Here is a 22372-nt window from a genome sequence, read left to right on the forward strand (position 1 = left end):
TAGGGAGGAAATAGGAGGTGGGACATCCAGGAGGCAGAAGGGATTCTGGGAGAGTGTAAGGCACGGGAGATTCACCTGGGAAGATGTGACAAGAGGGACGCAGGGTACCTGAGCACAGGTGACCAGTCACGCAGCAGGATGTAGGTCAGAATAAATGGGCTATAATAAGTTAGGATCTAGTCAGAGAAGAGCCTAGTTATATGGCCAAGGTATTTGTAAATACATTTTGAGTCTGAGTCTTGTTTCTGGGAGCTTGGGGCTGAGAAAGAACCAGACCAAACTTCCAGACTTCCTGCTCAGCCCTTCTCTAGGCTACTGCTTACCTTTGAACTGGTCTCTCAACGTTAGCCCAGGTCCCAGCACATTCAATTTGAATATCGTGGCATAGTCAAAGTAGTGATTGGAGAGACACTCGCTTTGGTTGAACTCCTGTCTCTTCTGGTGGGTTTCTATGTCACTCAGAATAAAAGCCAGGACTTGTAAACTCTGAAGAACCTGTATGACCCATGCGACTCTGGTCAACTCTTCCATCCGACCTCTTCCTACAACCTCTGCCTTCCCTGTGTTCCAAACACCTGGGGCTTTTAGCTTTCCTTGGTGACACTGGTAGCATGTCAGCTCAGGACACCTTTTACTAGGGAAACCTCTTTCTCCAGTGTCTCTTCTTGCAAGGTCCCAGCTGAAGAGCTGGGGGTGTGGCTCAGCGGAGGATTGGTTGCTTGTCTCGCTCTGGCCTTGGGCTCAATTCCCAAATAATCCACAAGTTAAAAGTTAAAAAGGACTCTGCTTAAATGATACTGTCTGTTATCTTTCCTGACCACTTCGAGAAGTAGCGATGACTTATCCAGTTTCTGCTGAGCGTGGCATAAAGGACAATGGATAATCATACAACCCCTTGACAAGTCCCGTCCGTCACCCCACTTCTTAATGCTCTGTGCCAACACTGAACTCCAGTTATTGGTTCTGTTAGTGATGCTGTGACATTGCATATATTTATTTACGTGTTACCTATCTGTCAATGCCGAAATAACTACGAGAGCCAAAGGACTTTCTCAGCTGACGTCACCACTGGATTCTCACTGCCTGGAACCCCTGGCCAGGTAAGCGTAACAGAAATAAATGAGTGCGCCTAACTTGGTAGCACTTGATGGCAGGTGGGTGGTGCATAAAGAATACACTGAATTCGGGAGGCTAGATGGCACTTTAAGAGTACTAGCTCATGAGTAGGGGAGATGGCTCAGTGGATAAAATGTTTGTCGTCCAACTGTGAGACCCTGAGTTTGAGTCCCCAGAATCCACTTAAAGCCAAGTAAAGTGGTGTATATCTAATCCCGGCACTGCACATAGCTGAGGGGCAAAGACAAGTGAGCCCAGGAAGCTCAAAGTCCACGGGACTGGGTGAACATAGTAGTGAGGACTGACACGCAGAGCTGTCCTCTGCATTCAGGTGTCATGGCTTGCATGTGCTTGCCCCATGTTGGCCCCTCTCCCTCTCCCTCTTCCCTCCTTCTCTCTCTCTCTCTCTCTCTCTCTCTCTCTCTCTCTCACACACACACACACACACACACAAACACACACACACAAACACACACACACACACACACACACACACACACACACACACACACACACACACTCATACTTGCCACTTGGACCAGGCTGGACTCAAACTCCCAGAGATCCACCTACTTCTGCCTCCTTAGAGCTGGGATTAATCCACCATGCTAACTGCCAAAGGTTTTCTGAAAAGAGCAGAAGAACCGCTCCATGGACGGAGGCAGTGAGAGTGTATCCTAAGAAGACTTGGATCAAAGAGGCTAAGCGTTCCGTGTTCACAACCGATGTGAGCCCATGCCTAACTGCTGTGTGTCACTGGGCACAATATTTAATATTGTGAAGTCTTAGGTTTGTTTTTTTTCCCCCCTACAAGGTAGAGTGAATAAATCTACTCTGGAATTTTTATGAAGAAAATATGTTCACAGGTATTCGGTTTGGCACCTGGATATAACAAGTCCTCAATAAAGGTCATAATTGCCATTTTTCTTTTTTCGTAGTACAAAATAAAACGTTGCTGGCTCCACTCTCAGGCATCCACAGTGGCTGGCTTGACATTGGGATTGTCAATACTTTGGGTCTGAGGACGAGCACGCATTTCCATATAAACACAAATGCAAGTTAGCGCATTGAACAAAGAATTACACCAACCGAGCTCTGCTTCCCTCAGGTTGGGTCAAGTGATGGTCTGAATAAGTGATGGTCCCTTCAGTTCCTGTCAGCACTGGTGACTCCTCCTGGTGGATCTTTCTAAGCCAAAGGCAAGAGTCAGTGTTCTGAGGATGTGTGGGAGAGGGTAGGAGCGCAGGCTGCTTTTGCTATAAAGTGTCAGGGTACAGATGCTAAACTGGGTGGGCGTTCCCACTGCAGCTGAGGTTTCCACTGCACAGCTTGGGCGGAGCTTAACTCTAGACTTCCTTGGATGCTGCAGAATGGGAAACACCAATTATCCTGCCTTGGTTCTGGCACTGAGGGGTTTTGAGAAGAGGCAGAGTCTAGATGTGGGCTTTTGTGGGAACCTGGGTTTTGCTGTGTGTTAGCTGAGGGTTGTCTAACGGGAGGAGTCCAAGCCTTGTGATATAAGGTTTTCTAGCTGGAGCTGTGGCTATGCCTCAATTGGAAGGTTGTATAAACCCTTGGTTTGATCTCCAGCATAACCTGGGCCTGGTACCGTATTCCTATAATTCCATCAAGGAGCTGGGGTCAGGAGGATCAGGACTTCAACTACATAAAGAGTTCAAGGCCATCATAAGCTACATGAGACCTCGTCTCAAAAACTTAAGAAAAAAACAAGCTAATTAAAATGAGAAAAAATGCAATACAGTGTTTTGGTTGCAACACTTAAGGAGCAGGATAAAACAGGTGCAATTAATTTTTGTGACATACTTTTTAATTCCCCATAACAGTGAGATTTATTCTATGTTAAGGCGATATTCATTGTAATATTTATTGATCACCTATTATTCCTAGGTGTAATGTTGGGCATCTGATTTTTTTCTTCATAATATTCAAGGAGTATCATAGAGCAAGTACACCAATGTTATTAATAAGATGATTTAATTACCAAGGGTAGTTCAGACTACAAGACATCTGCCTGTGGGCTAGCTGCCACTCCTGTACCTAGTGGTCACCTGTGGCTTGTGGCCACTACATGCTGTAGGACAGCTATAGATTGAGCACGTGACTCCCGCAGGCAGGGAGATTCTGCCAGGGGTAGCCTAAGCCACTTCTCTTTCTCCTGGTTATCACTGTTCCTTCTGAGAGAACCTCACTCTGGCTTGGTCATCTCCTGCCAGGGTCAGCCCCTGATGCTGCCAACCCTTCCCAGAAAAGGAGTGGTTTCCAGAAAAGACAAAAGCTGTTGAGAAATGCAGAGGCCAGGCAGGGAGCCATTGGGAGGGTGCTCGGTGTTTCCTCTAAGGAGCCCGTGTGGAGATCTGCTTAGCTAGTGACCAGCAGGGCTAGGCTGAGACATTCTCAAGGTTAATGGAGGCCCGGGTATAATGGGCAGGGAAGGGGTTACACCTTGGCTTCCTCCAGAGAGGGTGTCCTTCAAGAGCTGCAGTCCCACCTCACAACTTTGTCCTTCCCAATTTCCTCCCCAGGCCTGGCCTCACCAGTCACCACCCCCAGCCCCCAGTGGCCCATTGTTCCCTTTCTCTCAATCAAGGGGAATTCAAGATAAGGAACTGTGCTTACCTTGCCCGAGGAGCCTTACCCAGCACATTTATCAGCAACTGGCTCGGCTGAAACATGACTAGGAACTCCATTTGTCAAGGCAGTGTTTATGTGTTTGGAAGATTTAATTTTTCCCAGTGAAGAACTGCCTGAAGAGGTCTAATGAGCCCTGAGGGCTCTTGTTTGTGTTTGGAGTTTGCAGCAAACAGGGCATCTCTTTAAGAAACGTCTGCCTCTCTAGGCTCTGTAATACTCACTGTGTGGGGGGTGAGGTCAAAGGCAAGAGCTGTTCTTGTTCTCCAGCTGACAGGGCCTTGGGATGTCCAAGTCCTTCCATTCGCCTCGCAACCAGGGATACCTACATTTGGGAGTGCTTAATTAGGATGATGCTTTCCTTTATGTTTATAATACTTCTGTTTGTAGAGCTGACAAAATGCTTTCTAGGCAGGAAAGAAGGGCACGATCAACCCAAAAGAATAGAGGAGTAGCTTGGAAGCTGCTGACTTCTCCATACAGCCCCGCCGCTCTCTCCTGGCCTTCCTGCTTGCTTCCACTTCATGGGGTGGGGGTGGGGGTGGGAGGAGGTTCTTTCTGATTGGCTGTTACTCTCGAATTCTGGGTAACAGGGTTGGGGTAGGAGAGGCAAAGGTAGAAAGAAAGAGGCAGGGAGACCAAAAGAGAAGGCAAGGGGTAGGAAAAGAAGAGTCTGGGTAGCCAGAAAGAAATGAAATGATGGAGATTATTGGGGTGCGTTTGCGTGTGTGTGTGTGTGTGTGTGTGTGTGTGTGCGCGCGCGTGTGTGTGCGCTTGTATACCCATGAGGATGGGTGTGCATGCTGAGGTAAATGGCAATGTTAGGTGTTTGTTCTTCAGACACGTCTACTGCTTTTTGTTTTGTTTCGTTTTGTTTTGCTTTGCTTTTTAAGACTGTCTCTCATTGATCTGGAGCTCACTGAGTAAGCTTGCCTGGCAGGCCAGTGATCCCCAGGGAACTACCTACTCTGCTTCCCTAGTGCTGGGATTACAGGTTCGTAACAGTCATCACAGGACAAGTCGACATCAACCACCCTGAGGCAGGGACCACAGAGGCAGGATGGTCTGGAGGAAGAGCTTGGGCTGACTTGTTTGCTGAGCCGCTGGACTTTTGAACTCTCTCTGGCCTTGCTCCCCACTGGTGCAAACAAACCAACCAAACAAAGGAAACAATGATTCCTTCTCACAGACTTAAATGGAGGTAACACACAGAGGAAGGGCCACCGAGATCCCCCATGGTGTAGTGTGAAAGGCTTTACTTCAGTTTTTTTATTTGTTTGTTGTCCATGTCTGCATGGCTGTGCCTTCTGGTTCATAGTCTGTAGAATCAGGCTCATCCTGGCTTGGCAAAGCCCACTGTGCTTGCCTCTCCTCAGTCTTTCATTACGGTGTGTCTCCGGGGCAGCCTGAAGCCACTGTGAGCATATTTACCCTCTGACAACTGGTAAATGTAAATCAAGCTTCCTCCATCCAAATTATCAGTTATAGACATCACTGGCACTCTGTGTGGCTGGGCCTGACCTTCCCTTTTTAACGTGTGATTTGTTCACAAACAGGAATGCTTCTGCATAAGGGTTCTTACATAGCCAGAAAAATGGCCGTCAGGCAAGCAATGGTAATGTTAGAACATCAAGTATATCATCCATGGGCTGCAAATGTGGCTCACTGAGGACCTGAGGACCTGAGCAAACAGCCAAGTGTCTCAGCACCAGGAAAATGGAGATAGGAGGGTTACTGGGCTTGCTGGCCAGTTAGGTTAGTTAACCCAGAAAGCTCTAGGTTCACTGAGAGACCCTGCCTCAAAAAATAATGTGGAGCTGATCGAGGAAGATATCTGTCACCAACCTCTTGCCTCCACATGCATGCATAATGTGTACATGCACATTCTCTCTCTCTCTCTCTCTCTCTCTCTCTCTCTCTCTCTCTCTCTCTCTCTCTCTGGAACACATACACATAGAGTATGCTTTCTGCAAAATGTACGTTTCTTTCAGTAAGGAAACAACGTTTGCTTCTTTATCTTAAATTGAATCTCACTGGAGCATCCTGCACTTGTATTAGTTACATTGTAACCAAGCCAAGGAGATACTTAGGGTATAGTAGCAAGAACTCCTGCTGCCTGGCTTTCCCCAGGGAATCTGTTCCTATTCAGCCCAAATAGATAGGGCACTAACAGACCAAAGAAACAATTTTTCTCGCTCTCGGTTTGGTGACTGATGAGTGTATGGACATTATTTACTGAGACATGGGTGGCTGGGGTAGGTGCATTGCTGTGAATCCCACCTCAGCGTGGGTGACAAATCACCAAAACAGCATTGCTGGAGTTCTGCACAGCTCAACCCGGAAGGACCTCTCCACCTGAGGGTTTGATGATGTAATCTCCTCTGGGGTCTGGTGAGGAGTCAACTAACTTTCTTGTGGAATTCTTCAACAGCTACACGTGGCTTGAAGATATTGACGTCAGGAGGTCCACTGGGGACTCTTCGCAGATGACCGACCCTCCCTTTCGTCATCATTGCTGTGGTATGAATGAGTGGCTGACCCACCGAGCATGTGTTGGGAGGTGATGGGCCCTGGCGCTCAGCATCCTTGAGTGAATTCACAGCACCATGAGGGTGGCTACTGTTAGTGTGGATTTGTGAGTTTGCTCTATCCTGCTCAGAGCGTTTACTGTCTTTGCCCTTCTGCCTTCTACAGTGGGATGAAGAAGTGCCCTGGCCCTTGCCAGAAACCTGCCCATGCTTTTGGGTTTTCCAGCCCCCTGAACCAGAGGGCAAGTACATCTCTGTCATTTACAGATTACCCAGCCTTCGGTGCTCTGTCAGCAGAAAGTAGACTGTGATAACTGTGTTACCTGCTACTCAGCGTCTACAGGGCCGTGACTATATATGAGGCATGAGCCTAGGTCCCAGGGACTAAGCAGAAGATGATACAATCTCTCTTCTCCCCATGATCACAAATAAAATGCCATAGGACACTAGGTGCTACTGACAAAATAAGCCGAGGAAGGGGCCTGCAGAAGGTTGGGACAGCCTTTATTGGGAGAGCTCTAGCTGGAGGCAATGCTGTGGAAAGGCCCAAGTGCCGGCCACCTTCTCACATGATGCTAAGTATGCCCCCTGTGTGACCTCAGCTAATCCTGCATAGGCTATCGTGGTGGACACGGCTCCCTTTACCCTTCTGAAGGTGAGGAGGTTAAAGGGTTAAAAGGTTCAGTTTCCCACTCAGGTCTCACAATACTACTCAGACAAGGTTTGATACTCCACGTAGAGCTGGCACGGTTTCCTTTCGTTCTCACCGAGAAGTGGCCTGAAAGGAGGGACGTCCGGGTTCTTTCAGCTCCCACTCTGTTCCATCTACCGAAAGTCCCCCCACAAGCCTTGTTGGGACCTGGCTGTGGTGTGCTCAACACAGGTCTCCTGTGCTGTGAACAGGTGGCACTTTCCCCCTCCAGAAAGCTGGTGTCCCAGCTCAGTGGTCTGTTCCCTTGTGAGAAGAAGGGTGGGGGCGCCTCAGCCTCAAGGTCCCTCAGGCACCGACCTTGTGCCTAAAAAGGATTCATTGTTTCCAAACCCAGCTTCCTATCCCTGCCAGAGAACCAGCCCATTAATGTGTCCAGGTTGTAAAACGTTGGCAGGGCTTCTGATTTTAGCAGCAAGCTTTTGTCCCCAGGCTGGCGTCGTCTTCTCCATTCACTCAGCGTGGCTCTCCTTTCAGGGCACTGGCCTCTGGGTACCCAGCCACACACTCCAGGCCAGCTTAACCTCCCAGTGTTGATAACATTGTTATTATTAGACACAGCCTGTAGAATGCCAGAGCTCATTCCCCAGCCTCAGTTCTGCTGGTGACATGTGATACAGCCCATGGATCACAGGGGGCCATGGGTCCATGACCTCCAAGGTCCCTGAGAATCATTCTGAAGCTGGTCTTGAAACTGGGGCCCAACCAGAACTAGGGACATAGTCCCATCTCCCTCTGCTAGGGACATGCCATCAACCAGGGGTCAGGACTGGACCCCAGGCTTCCCTCATGTCTTAGTCGGCCTAGACTTTAAAACTCTCAGAACTTACGACTCCAGTGAATCTGTCTCTAGAGCTCTGACTGCAGACACCTCCCCTTAGGTTTGACCTGTCTTTCCAAAGCTCTTTAAGACATGTGTATGTTTTTATACCAAATAAATGATCTTAGTATTTTTAAATGAGTCTTAGCCAGCCAGATGGTAAGCAGGGGCTCTTCGTATGTCCAAATTGCCTCTTGGGTGCTGAATGATGACAGGCAGGTGAACCTTTGGGACAGAAAAATGTTCATTTTCCCAGAGTGGTATAAAATGTTTGCAATCAGGGTCATAGTACATGGTAGTCTGAAGTGTTCAGCTCAATGTATATAGTAACAAACTTCTGTGTGTCTATGTGCATGGTTCTGTGTGCACTTACATCTGTGTGTATACTCACATGAGTCAATGTCCATATATGCATACTCATATACTTCTATGTACACTTAAGTATATGTGTGTATACTTACTGTCTTGCCTGTATACTTACATGCATGTGTGGACACACAGCAAGGACATGTGTATACAAGGGCGCATACATAAGTAAGTCACCCACCAACTTCCAGGTAGACTTGTTGAGACTACGGCCATTTTTACTTTGATGACACTTACATGTTTCTGTCCCACGAGGGAAAGCTTAACAGGACATCTTTACATGAAATTGTGCCATGAATTCACACGGTACAATGTTCCACTGTTGGGCCGATGTGTGTTCTGGGTTCCTATTGAGTTAAGCACATTAGCCTGTGTCTGCATTTCAGCCTTGCTGCTCTGGGCTGGGTCTAAACACACTGGAAACTAAGTTAAGGGCAGTGCTGCTCTGTTCATCGGTGTGCCCACTGAGCCAAGGAGACCCATTTATTTTTAATTGAATTAAATTGCTCACCAAATGAAAGTGGCATACTTTCATTAATATTTAATTACATACAGTGTTAAACAATGATCACAAAGAAAACTTCACAGCTTTTTCTGTCCCTGTTTTATTTTTTATTACTTTGTTGAACAAGACACTTCTTATTAGCTATTTTACGCTTGGAATTTTAAGGGCTCTGCTCTTCTTATCCTGCTTGAGAAGTGCTCAGCTGGGTGAAAAGGTATGTTGGATGTGACGCTGGCCACAACAGTGTGTGTGTGTGTGTGTGTGTGTGTGTTTGTGTGTGTGTGTGTGAGAGAGAGAGAGAGAGTGTATATGTGTGAGTGTATGTATGTGTGAGTGTGTATGTATGTGAATATGTGTGTATGTGTGTGCATGTGTGTATGTGTGTGAGTGTGCCTGTGTGTGTACGTGTATGTATGCATATATGTGTGTGTGCCTGTGTATGTGCATGTATTTATGTATGTGTGTACATATGTATATGTATGTGTGCACGTGTGCATGTGTGTGCACATGTGTGTACATGTATGTCTCTGTACATGTGTATGTGCGTGCATATGTGTATCTGTGTGCATATACACACAGCATGCTCAGTCACTTGACTATTTATATGGTGTGGGCCATCAGGTCTTCTAGCAAAGGAAGTATACATTTAGCTATGTTGAGGTAAGTCGCCCAACTTCTAATGCAAGGGGTTTTCCTAAGGGAAAGTCTTCCATTTGAGTGACGGTTTCCATATTTTGTAAGATTGCCCTCATCCCGTAAACCATTTTCAAATCTGAGGGTTACCTAACAGTTCCATGAGGTGGTGTTTAGAACAGATTCCCTGGTCATGTGGCTGGGAGCTCAGTTCCTCTGAATCCCCATCTGTGCCCAGGGTGTTGACTGATGGCAGGCCACACTCTGAGAGTTTCCTGAGGTTCCAGACTGGGACTGAAGGGACCAAGTAGAGTGACTGCTCATGTTCACCATTCTGTCACCGGTCACATGTCACCGAGGAAAGCTACGAAGGAGTCCAACCCAAGACTGTAAACTGTTACATTGAACATTATGAAATTCTATTTTCACACAGTTCTCAAGGTGAACTTTGTAGACTGCCATGTCTGTCACAATGTCAAATGGTCGGACATGCCTGAATTAGTCACTTCTAGCAGGGGTGTGTTTTCCAGATAAAACCCATGGAGCATTGATGTCGTCATGTAAATTCCAATGGGACTCCTGGCTTCCTTACTTCTTCCCCTTTCCCTCCAGGTTACCGTGGAGGTACAGTTTAAAAGCTCATTATTAGAGAATATGAGTGACTACTTAGGTAAATTTGTGTGTGTGTGTGTGTGTGTGCATACGTGTGTGCTGTACACATGTGCATGCATGTTCATGTATGCCTCACTATGTGTGTGTTCAGGTACTCATGTACATGTTTATACATGCAAGAAGAGACCCAGAGGTTCATGTTGGTGTCTTCCTTAATCACTCTTCTATTGATGAACCTGGAGTTCTGGGACTCAGCTAGCCACTTTGCCTTGGGAATCCTGTCTCGGCCTTCCATGTGCTTTGCTGGGTTCTCCTGACATTTATCTGGGTGCTGGGTATCTAAACTCTGGGTCCTCACGCTCTCCTCACAAGCTGCTTGCTCACTGAGCCGTCTTCCCAGTCCCCAGGTAAGTAGCTTTGTCGTTTTAGAGTTGTGTGCAAGGTGTCTAAGGGTAAAGCAGTTTTCAGGGAAGTGTACAGAACCACCATCCTAACACCAGGGGAGTGCAGTGAGCTGTTCGCGGGATATCCATCGACTTTTCTTCTCTTTTTCATTCGACAAAAACTGAACAAGATGCAACAGGCATGCGCAGACGTGCTACAGATGCCCACAGTTCTGGACAAGAGTCTTTCTCTCAGCATTGGCGTTTTAGTGGTGGGGTGGAGATGGGAGACGGAAAACCAGCACACAAAGGTTGTAAAGGGTGGAAAAGAGCCATGTTCAGGAAGTCCCAGGAAAAGTGATACTTGGACAGGGACCTGAGCTGTAAGAGAGAGAGCCCATGGGAACGGCGGAGGGAGGGGATCCTCAGCAGAAGCGTCGTCAGCGTGCACAGGTGGGGACGAATGAAAAGGAAGGCTGTGCTTTGCAGCACAGGTGAATGGTGGCAGGCATGGGCAGGAAGGACAGGATGGCTGGCTCAGATTCAAGGTGAGCTGCACTGCCATAGGCCAGAATGGCTCCGAGCATGTCCCTAGGTTGGGGACGATGTCTCGTTTCATTGCCTAAAGATGGAAGCAATGTTTCTCCAATTTCCCACTTTCTTCTGAAAGTGACTTGCTTCCCTTCATAAAGCGAGTGGCGAGTGGCATTTACACCTCTGCCCCTGTGTGTCAAAGAGCAGGAGTGATGCCTCGCTAGCTCCGGTATGGCCTCACAATGACTGCCTCTCCTTGGAAAACTCACAATAGGGAATCTCTCTGCCACCAAACTGTGAGGAGCCCTTGCCCCATGGGCCTTGCCATTGTCACAGTTAACTGAAGCCCAGCCCTGCTCAAATGCTGGTCAGGAGGGGAGCCCTGTTGGTGGCAGCCTTCAGAAAGCAGCCAACAGGTGAGCTCTGGGTGAAAGGCTGCATCCAATCAGCTCTCTGAACCAGGAGAGAGAGCAGAGCATTGCTGCTTTAAGCCATGGTAATTTGGGGTAGATGCTTATTCCAAAATCGACCTTGTGGCCACGAACACTGAGCTCCCAGGCCTGGCAGGGCTGGAAAAGTGCCCTGTTCTTTCTCCTCTGTTCACAGTGCCATGCACCTCTTCGTAGAGACACCCCCCAGCCACTAAGACGCTAAGGGAGACTCTAAATGTTCCCACTTCAGGCCGATAACCTGTTGCTCTGAGAAATTTAATGTTTTTGATGTTCCGAAATGTCTAGTTTCTCTATTTGCATGTTTCTCTTATTTCGAGACAGTAAGAATTACAAAAACACTATAAGAGCCAAGTTAGGAAATCGTCCGGAAAGGCTTCTGTTTTGCTTTTCTTCGACCTAGAAATGGTTTAGTGCACCCTGGGAAAGCTCTAGGCTTTGGATTCGGGGACGAGCGAGGTAGACTCATGGCCCACCTTTTGCTTGCATTGTTAAGTTAAGCAAACTTAAACTCCCTTGATTAAACCAATCAATAGTCTATAAACTATTCGATAAACTGCGAGGCTGACACTGGGTGGAGGGAGAGCAGAGTGCTTTGCAAAGGGCTTGGTGCATGGTGGATGCTTTGAAGATGCTTCTCCCACTCAGACCCCCTTCCCCTTCTCTGCTTGCTGTGCTTTCTCTTGCCCTCCCTTCTCATTCCCCAGGGGAGGACTTTTGAACACAAAATAAAGGCAGGAGATAAGCTGGAAAGCTGGGGACAGAGCAGGAGTCCTACAGGCACGACACCCGGCTTAGTCACAGTCTGGAAGAGAGGAAAGGTCTGCCTTCAGAGGCCTTGGTGGCTTCTGCTTCTCCCTCTGCTGCGTGATTCATGATCCTGGGGGTCATTTCAGGTTATTGTTAATTGGCCTTTTAGTTTGCAAAGCACATCCACCTACCTTATTGCATTTGATTATCCCGATAACCACAAGCCAATTAATGTTTTCTTCATTTTATAGACGAGCCAAATGGGGCCTCACCGTGGGTAAGAAATGAGCCCACCAAGCAAGAGGGAAGAGCGAGTCTGAACTTGAACCCAGCCAGATACTGTTCATCTAATAGTACATCCCCACCATTCTTTTTGCTGCCCCCTGAAAGCCACAGCAAAATTGAAAACACAACGGCTCCCTCGCGGAGAGATGCCTGTTACATGAACTTTTTAAACAGGGACTTCCAGGAATAGGCAAATAAGTAAAAACCGTAGCCGCGCTCCTGCAATAATGGCCACTTAGGAGAGAGCCGCTCACTGACCAACTGGTCCTGCCTTCTCAGCTCCCTTCTCGTTCTGACTGTTGGGGTCGAGTTCAGCTCAGTATTTGTGCTCTGGGATCCTGGGGTTGCTTCTGTCACCTGATGTGTGTCTTTGTTTCTCTTCATTCCTACTTAAGATTTCAAGGTCCACCCTCACAGTAACCGCCTGTGTAAGAGTCTCCCTCATCCTATCTTTCCTTATCAGACTTATCTGGAAATCCTGACACTGGGTAAAGTTACCTGACTCTGGTCATTGGCCACCCCCACCTTCTTAATGGAACAAGGCTAGAGAAAACCAGGCAGCTGCGGGGAGAGACCTGCACTTAATTCAGACGGTGACCCTCGAGTTTGTGCTCGGTAACAGCTACCCATGACCAGATTCCGTAGATTACCCATCTCTGGTACGGACTTCACAGTCATGACACATCTCCCTCCCCAGTCAGCATCACCTCCCCTAAACACCCCCAGGAGGGACCGCCTCATAACCTCTGCAACCTATCTCTCTCATGTCTTCCTTGTGCTGTGAGCTCTGCCTTTGATGGACAGGATTCCAGATAAGAAAAAAAAAAAAAAAAACCTTTGCTTTTGCCACTCAGACTACAGGCAGCCTTGAGAGAGCTGCTCAAGGACGCCAGCCCAGTGACCCCTAGCCCCGTCCATTTCTTCCTTGCTTGTGGGTCATTCCCTTTGGTGCACAACATCCCCCATCTTAAAACAATGCTTGGTATGGCCTCCCTAGTGCCCTTTGGCTTCTCAATTTCTCTTCTTTATTGCAGAACTGAAGAGCTGGAAATCATTCAGCGTCAAAATCCCTCTTTGACCTCTCCTGCCTCCCTGATCCACCAACCTAGGGATGAGCTTATACACAAAGTTGCTAAGGACACCAGTGTCCCTAACTCAGTGGTCACAGTCTTTGTGCTCCTGTCTCTTCAGCCATGTAGGTGATGCCTCCTGCTTGAAGCCCTGCCTTTGTGGGGCTCTTAGGAGACTGTATTTTTCACGTTCCTCCTTCTCCATTGCTGGCATCTGTTTCTGTGTCTGCTTGCTGCATTCCCTTCTGGAGGGAGGGGGGAGAGCTGCCACATGGAGGAAGCTCACAAACTTCCAAGTCTGAGAAGACGCAGAAAGTCACAAGGCTCTGGAAGCCACTACCTGAGACAACAGGAACACATGGCAAGTGATTACCAGGGAGCAGGAGACTTTTCAGGAGTGAGGGGGCCCAGGGACTCAGCTTTGTGGGACACTACCCATGCTGGGCTGGGCTTTCAAGAGATGTAGCTGTCACCTGAGTTTCTGTAAGTAACCCTGGCAACCCAGTAGTCTCAGTGGGTCTTTATTGTGGGCTCACTGCCTTCTCAGCCTGTGTATAACTTGCAGACAGAATGAGCCTGGGGATGCAGCTTGGGATGCAGTAGTTCTTGGCTCACCCATCTCCCATCATTCCTGTGTCATTCAAAGCAAATCCAGTCCTCCCTTGGCTGTGCCTCACTCCAACATCATGGGCCACTCTACTGGAGCTCAACATCTGGTTTGAGCCCAATCCAACCCCTGATGTCTAATGCAGGTCCTGGGCGTCTATGGCTCAGAACCTCTGTTTTCTGACTCTTTAGGTCTGGAAGGTTTCCCCCCATAGGCACCTTGATGACCCATCCCCCCCAAACACACATCTCTGTTTACTGGTGTCTTCCCAAGGACCTCTTCCTGTGCCATTCTTCTGCCTTGGCCTGGCATTTGTGGCCTGTTTTCTCCTCTATACCATTTTCCATGTATTTGATTTTCTCTGTATTGTAACTCTTTATGTTGTCCTTCTCTGTCCCCCTTTTCTTTTAGGTAGCTTCATAGACACGCAGGCTGATAGGATGAAGGCACCCTGGTTTTGTTTCCTGAACTTGTTTTTAGTGCCTAGGAAAAGTGCACACTAGAGAGGTGAGACCGGTTCACTGGGGGAGCACGTCAGCGAGCCCATGCTGGCGGACGTCAAATGTATCAGAAGAAGCTGTGGGCAGTGGTAGGAAAGTGGTTTGAATCAAAAGGGTAGTACCTGCTGTCTTTCTGGCCTTTATCCATTTAAGATTTTGCTTGGAGAATGTCTAGTCATCTTCCTAGATCCAGCACACAGCCATGCTTAGCCACCTGAGTCCTCAGGCTATAATTAACCCTCTCCTGAGGACCCTCTCTTGTGCTGACAGTTTCCCTGTGTCACCAGTAGTGATTACTGTCCAGTCGTTAAGTCTGTCCTTATCCGAGTCCCTGGGTTCCCTTAAGACGAGGAACTATGGTTTCTGCCTCCTACATTCTCAGCCAGCATTACACTAACGTAGGTTAGCAGCAAGCATTTGATTTCTGTGGCTTGAAAGAGGAAATAACAGATTCTTTTAAGGAGTGTAAATCCAGAAAGAACTTACTGCTAAGAAAACCTCAATTCCAGCTTCCAAAGGTCTCGTGGGTTTGATGTCCATAGCACGCGTGCTCTGAGGCCTTCGAGAAACCAGAGGGACGAGAAGAACCAGCAGAGTGTATCTGAGCAGGTGTCCTTCCAAGGTGAACAGCAGCTAAAGTCTAGGTTGGGGAAACTGCAGAGTCCCAGGCCTGACAACACAGCAAAGTCCTTAAGAAGTCCCTAAGAGGAGAGATGGCTCAGTGGTTAAGATCACTGACTGCTCTTTCAGAGGTCCTGAGTTCAATTCCCAGCAACCACATGGTGGCTCACAACCATCTGTAATGGGATCCGATGCCCTCTTCTGGTATGTCTGAGAACAGCAACAGTGTACTCACATACATAAAATAAATAAATCTTAAAGAAAAAAAGAAGTCCCTAAGAAAGCCAAAGGGAAGGCTGTGCAAACAAGCCCAGGACTGTCTTTGAAGTGGGTGTGACAGCTGACAGCCTGGGTAAGATGCCTCATTACCTGAGACTTGAAAAAACTACGCTTGAGAGGAGAAAAGGGCAATGACTTGGGAGATGCAGAGATGGGGTCATGGGCCATCAGGGGCCTGGGATGTCACAGAGACACTGTGAGCTCTTGGGCTTCAGGTCTTCATTCAGAAACAGGCTCAGAAATTGCCTCTAAACAAGGAAGTCGTAAGAATGGAAACAAGGTAGGATAAGTAGAGTTTGTCATAGAAGTGTGTGTGTCTGTATGTGAGTGAGTGTATCTGACTGTGTGAGTGTAAGCGTGTATGAGTGTGTGCATATGAGTAAGTGTGAGTAGGCGCCTGTGTGTGTGAGTTTGAATGTTGTGCGTATGTGTGTGCATGTGTGTGTGAGTACATAGATGTGAGTGTGTGTGTTTAAGGGTATGTGAGTATGTATGTGAGTGTTCATGAGACTGAGCACATGTGAGTTGCGCACACACATGTAAGTGTGCATGAGAGCATATATGTGTGTAAGCATGTATACATGTGAGTGTGAACACATGAGCATGTATGAGACTGTGAATGTGAGTGGTATGGGTGTGTGATTATACATGACTGAGGATGTCTGAGTGTGTGAATATGTGTGGGTGTATGAGTAAGCGTGAGAGTGTGTGTGTGTCTGAGTGTGTGAGTGTATATAAGCTTATATGCATGCCACAGGTTGAGCATAAGTTTAATTTGGTCTTTTCCTGCTTAAACAATGCTAGCAATAGATTACGGCTTTTCTGAAGACATTGTATCTGAAAGAAAAAGGAACAGTTATGCTGGGCACCAGAAAGTAGAGCCTGGTGCTTGGATATGAAGATCAAATTTGACCCAGTTCTTGGTCCATGTAGAAGCACATGTCTGAGACTGGGACAAATGTTATATGTGTAACTGAGGAAGATAGGGGGAAATATTGCCATGTTGGTCTATTTGTGTGACTATAAGAAAACATCTAACACTGACCAATTTGTAAAGATCATCATCTTTTCCTGGTTCTTAAGGTTGGGAAATACAAGATCAAGGTTTGAACAGCTTCCTCTGTCTAGAAATGGCTGTTCTCTGCTTCCAAGATGGTGTCTTGTCCCATCTTCCGGGAGGAACGGTGTGCTCTTGAGTGATGGGGGGGGGTGGGGTTAGAATGGCAAACTAGCGAGTACTGCATGAAACTTTAAAAACTCAAACACCAGGGCTTCCTATTCCTCACAGGGAGAGATGGGTAAATCTCCTCAAGCAGTGGCACGTCGTACCAGGGCTGACACTCTATGAAGTCCTGCTGCTGCTACAAGAACACTTATCCAATGTATTGTTTCCATCTCAGGACAGCAGGGGACATTTATCGGGCTCTTACTATATGGCAAGTGTGTGTGGCTTAGAGATAACGTAGGCGAGAAAAACCTTGAGGTGTGATGTACACGATACTCAACATCAAAAAAACGCAAAGGCCACAAAAGAAAAAATCTTTTTTAGAACCACACACACACACAAAAAGCAATGTACTGTTAGAAATATCTATCGTATCTCACATTTTAGCTTAAGAGGACAGTTCTGCCTTAGTCACAGTGCTCAATGCTCCAGTAGGATGTATTGACCAGGCGATATGTTTAAAATTTTATTTATTACTAGTGTGTGTGTGTTTGTGTGTGTGTGTGTGTGTGTGTATGTGTGTGTGTGTGTGTGGTGAAAGGGGTTAGAACACACATATGTGGAACTCAGGAGACAGCTCTGAGGAGTTGGCTTTCTCCTTACTCTCTAACATGGATTTGGGGGATCAAACTCAGGCTGTCAGGCTGTCGGGCTCTTTACCTCCGGAGCCATCCTGTGGGCTCTGGGTGCTATACTTAGGAGAGAAGGACATAAACCCCAAGTCCACTGAGGTGCTGAAGAGGGAGCAGGAGGTCTTGTCTGGGAAAGAAAGACGAGACCCACAGTGAGGGGGCTGAGCCACGTTCAAAATCAGAATCTGCGTAGGAAAGTCGGTTGCACCTTGACGTTCCTCCAGGGCTCACGCATGCCCATGTGGTCCCCAGCTGGGGGTGCTTATGAGTGCTATGGAAACTCTAGGAGCTGGAGTCTCGCTAGTGAATGTGGACCATTCAGGTTCTCTGTCCTGGCTGAGTCCTTCTCTCTAATTACTGATGGTGGGCACCAGCTGCCCCAGCCTCACAGTCTGGCCTCTGCCTTCCCCTCCATGATGGACTGTCTCCCCTTAACTACAACCTAAGCAAATTGAAGCCCATCCTTCCCACCTTGTCATGTCAGGTGTGTGGTCATGGCAACCTGGAGAGCAACCAATACAGAGAGGGATTAGAGCTGTTTTGGAGGCCAGAAGGGTGGACCTAGAGCCAGTGGGCGGTGGTGCTGAGCGAATCTCACTTGTTCTAAGGGAGGGCATTCCTGAGTGCGGTCTTACATAGCAAGGACGAGGACGTTAGAGACGCTCACATAGCAAGGCTGTCAGGCAGTAGGGCTCTTTACCCACTGAACTCCAGAGCAGCCAGAGGATCCCAGCAACACAGTCATTGTCTATGACAATGGCAGAGGGGACTGTGGTGTCTGGTTGGGGTCCCTCTCACTTGGAAATTGTTAGGTCTGACCAGTTGAAGTGACTCGGCTTCTGTGCTGTGGGAGTCATGATGCATGTGGCTGAATTTTCATATGACACACGTGCACCCACTCACGCTCACGCACACACGCGCGCGCGCGCACACACACACACACACACACACACACACACACACACACACACACACAATGGGCTGTTCCTTGGTGTCACATGGATTGTCATTAGTCATTCCTTCCATGGGGCTCTGGCCTCCATGTTTCTGATCTCAGAGTTCTCTCACTCTACTACCAAAACTTTCCAGGGAGCCTGACCCCAGGGCAATCTCACGGTGGGCCCTCCGTAAATTAAACTTGAATCGCTTAATTCTCTGTGGAAATGGGAGTTAGTCTTTCTCCTTTGTGCTGTGTGCGCGGGCGCAGGCGCACGCGCGCGCGCGTGTGTGTGTATGTGTGTGTGTGTGTGTGTGTGTGCGTGTGTGTGCGTGTGCATGTGTGTGTGTGTTGGATATGTGTATGTACATGTGCTCATGCACGTATGTGCATGTGGTGGGGGAGCACACACTGATGCCTGTGTAGAGGCCAGAGGAGGATGGCGGACGCCTGCTTCTACTTATCTCTGCCTCCATCTCCTGAGACAGAGTCTCTGAATGAATTGGAAGCTCAGGCTTTGAGATAGCCTGGCAGTCAGAAAGTCCCACTGACTCTCCTGTCTCTGCCTCAGTGCTGCGGTTACAGGTGACCACAGCCATGTGACCACAGCCATGTGACCAAGGCCATGTGACCACAGCCATGCCTTGCTCTTGCATGAATGCCGGGATTTAAACTAAGGTTTTCATGCTTCTGCAGCCAGTGCTTTTCTCACGGAGCAGTTAGGTGTGGGAAGAGGGATAAGAAGGAAGGATTCAGACACCAAAGCTTCCTTTGGGTGACGGGAAGGCAGCACTGACTGTTGATAGGGTGGGAAGTGATAAGGGATGGCGAGAGAATGTGCCGGACCAGACGGAATTAGCAGGGATGGCAGGGAGTTTTAGGGAGATATCCTAGAGGAAGTTGGAGGGCCAGAAGCTACATGCAGCTTGAGGATATAAATAGGATCTTTAGGTCAGCGGTGACAGGAGAATGGAATCTTCTGGAAAGTTCAGCACAGGAATTCAAGGAGAGCGAAGACACAGATGGCTAGAAGGAGGCCAGGGTGAAAGGGAGGACTGTCGATAAGTAATCCACAGCGATATCAAAGGGCAAAGATAGGACAGGAAATAGGTTTGAGCGTTAAGTATCTTACATTGTTTTAAAAGTTATATTGGCTTGCGTTTATGTGTATATTCCATGTCTCTGTGTAAATATGTACATGTGAATGCAGGGGCCCAAGGAGGCCAGAGGGTGTCTGATCCTCTGAAATTAGAGTTACAGACAACTGTGAGCCTTCTGCCATGGGTGCTGGGAACCAAACTCAGGTCCCCTGGAAAAGCAGTGAGCACCTCATCGTGGAGTCAGCTCTCCGGCCCCCCAGATATTTTACTTTTGTATGCATATTTATAAACGTTATAAGCACAATCAGATAATGATGGTGCCACGAGGCACGCAGGGCTATGGAAAACATTTACACTTTGGAGGACAGCCCTAAGGAATCTATAGTCCGAACAGTGAGGCAAAGCCAGGTCGGATACAAATACACAGAGTAAGGGACAATGACATTGTTTCCTAAGCATAGGACGATTCTACGTTCTCAAGAGCTTTTACATGAAAATCTGGTAAAAGTAAATGTGGTTTCAACCAGGTAATCTGTTCTTTTGTTTTTGTTTTTGGGTTTGTTTTGTTTTGTTTGCCTTAGAGTTCAATATAGCATGATGCTACGGGAGACCAAGTAGGAAGAACTCAGTCATAATGGGTGTCCTGATTTCAGACAGATGCTCCTACAGAGGTTCTCAACTTGTGGGTCATGGCCCCAGGAGGGGTCGTACACCAGATATTTATATTAGGATTAATAACAGTAGCAAAATTTCAGTTCTGAAGTAACAACAAAAATAACTTAATGGCTGGGGCCCAGCACAATGCGAGGAACTGTACTAAAAGGCCACAGCATTAGGAAGGTTGGGAACCCCCACCCAACACACCCAGTCCAGTGCTTACCTATCCAATAGGAAACTGGCAACTTGGTTACACCATGCTGAAGTCTGGTGGCTGATGCTTTAGAAAAGTAATGCTGTCTTGATGACCGGACATGATTGTCTTCCTGTCCCCTGTGAGATTCCTCCTCGCTGATCATTTCCTGGTTGCCCTCTTTCTTTTCTCTCCCTCTCTCTGGCCTTCATTGGAATCCAAGTTGTGTATTTCCAGGCCTAAATCTTGGTCATTGTATGACAGTATATAGTCACGCATGGGCACTTGTGTATGGATGTGTGGGTGCCCGTCCATGTACACACGGAGGTCAGCAGTCGATGTCAGGTGTCCGCAGTCTCTCCTGGAACCCAAAGCTCACTTTTCCTGCTTGTCTCTCTTGCCACTGAGCTCCTGGGTTCTGCCTGTCTCTACCTCCATCCCCAACACAGGGTTAGGTCTTCTTACCACACCTGACTTTCACATGGGTCCTAGAGACTCAAACTCAGGCTTCTGTGCTCACCTAGCAAACACCTTGGCTATAAGTCTCCCCGACCCCTCAAGGTCTGGTGCCTACACACAGAATGCCAGGTACCTTCCTGTTTTAGAGTCCTCGCCATTTTCTCTTGAGACTTAAGAAGTCATGCAATTATCAGTCATCTTTCTTGGTCAGGCATCCAAGCAAATCATTACACAGGAGCAAGGAGTTCAAACTCATGCGTGGAGACTGTATTTTCTGAGCTGAAAACCTCACTTAGCGTCAGAGTACCTCCATGACTCTGTGTGGTGGTGATCATGTCATGGAGGCCAGAGGTCCTCTAAGCCCAAGGGGGGGAAGTGGAGGGTCCCTGTTGCTATGCCCTGGAGTCCTCTAACACAGTCACACCAAGTCCATTCTTCCCACAGGCTTCTCCCAGCCAGTGACTGGGTGTGGAAGGACATAGGGACTCCAGGAGGCACCAGACTTTCCTAACAGCTGGCCTGGCTTTGAGAATTCCACAGAGCTGGTTGAACCTGGGCTCCATGGTAGTTTTGAGTATCCAGCCTCCCCCACTCTTCCTTCCCTAAGGTGAGCTTTGTGACTCAGGCAGGTCTTCCTGGTTCCTCCTCTGGTTTTTACCACAGGTCTTTGTGTTAATAAAATTCTTGAACCTGAAATCCCGCCTTGGCATCTTGAAGGGTTTGACCTCACCCAAGCACCTAGTTAAAGAGAAAAGGCCGAGTGTGTGCTTCCTGGGCCTCGGTATTTCCTCTGGCATTCACTCCTGCTCATGTGACCAACAGCGAAATAACTGAATGAAAGTATTCATGTTTGCAGAGGGGTCTGTGATGTCCAACCAAGCTGAGCTAGTGGTTAGTCAGATTTCCATTGTGACTCGTGATCAGAAACTCAGAGGCCAGCAAATCTGTGCTGAAACCTTACTCCTCCTGACGTTTGCCAGGCATCCTGCTTCCCCTTGCTTCACATTTCCCACAGGAGCCAAGATTGAGCTGACGGGCAATGGTGGGATGGATCCTGATGACTTCTGAGCATCGCTGGTAGATCTGTGAGGAGCACAGACCCAGTACTCATTCAAAAACGTCTTGGTTTGGAGAACAGAAAGTTAAAAAATATTTGGTTTGCTACAAATGATCTATCACACCGTGAGATAAAATTTTTCACTTATCAGATTGGCAAATATTTAGAAGATTGATCTCCTCTGGCATTGGTTAGAGGATACAGAAACAAGTCACTTCCCGCACACGCTAGGAGCACAAACAGGTATGAAACCATAGCGAGGTTAATTTGTCAGCTCCGAGTAGACTGCCAGTGTGGGAAGCTTCCCTACGGAATACTTTCCTGGGAATACAGAGATCCACACGGAGGGACCACGCGAGGTGTAGGTTGCCTGCGGTAGTGGCACAGGCTGTGCCGATGTCAGGATGAGCTCACATGAGTAAGCTGTGTTGCGTTGTACGCTGGCCTGTGGAGGAGCTGTTAATAGGGCTGCCTCCAGGCTGCCTTTGTGCAAGGAGAAAACAGCACCCTTTCCTCTTGGCCAGCAGAGTCTGTGGAGAGCAATGTGATTTGCTGAATGGAATGTAGGCTCGCTTGCCAGGGATCCATCAAAATGAACACTGTGAGCCCTGCTCAGAAGCCCCGGGTGTTAGAAATAATGAGACAGTTATATGTGGTAACACAGAAAGTGGTCCAGGATACACCCCATCCTGCCCA

At 47.9% G+C, this 22372-nt stretch overlaps 1 long non-coding RNA gene across 2 annotated transcripts in view; it reads left to right on the forward strand.

Annotated features, from left to right (window-relative positions):
- The first annotated feature begins 769 nt into the window (after positions 1-769).
- The window catches only part of LOC134481544 (uncharacterized), a 47634-nt gene continuing 26031 nt past the window's right edge, over positions 770-22372 (forward strand). For both annotated transcript variants that reach the window (XR_010057141.1, XR_010057142.1), the window contains exons 1-2: positions 770-1100; positions 6197-6285. This is a non-coding gene — a long non-coding RNA (uncharacterized LOC134481544). The remainder of the gene's footprint in view (positions 1101-6196; positions 6286-22372) is intronic.

The sequence above is a fragment of the Rattus norvegicus genome, chromosome 13, assembly GCF_036323735.1.
Source record: "Rattus norvegicus strain BN/NHsdMcwi chromosome 13, GRCr8, whole genome shotgun sequence".
NCBI lineage: Eukaryota > Metazoa > Chordata > Mammalia > Rodentia > Muridae > Rattus > Rattus norvegicus.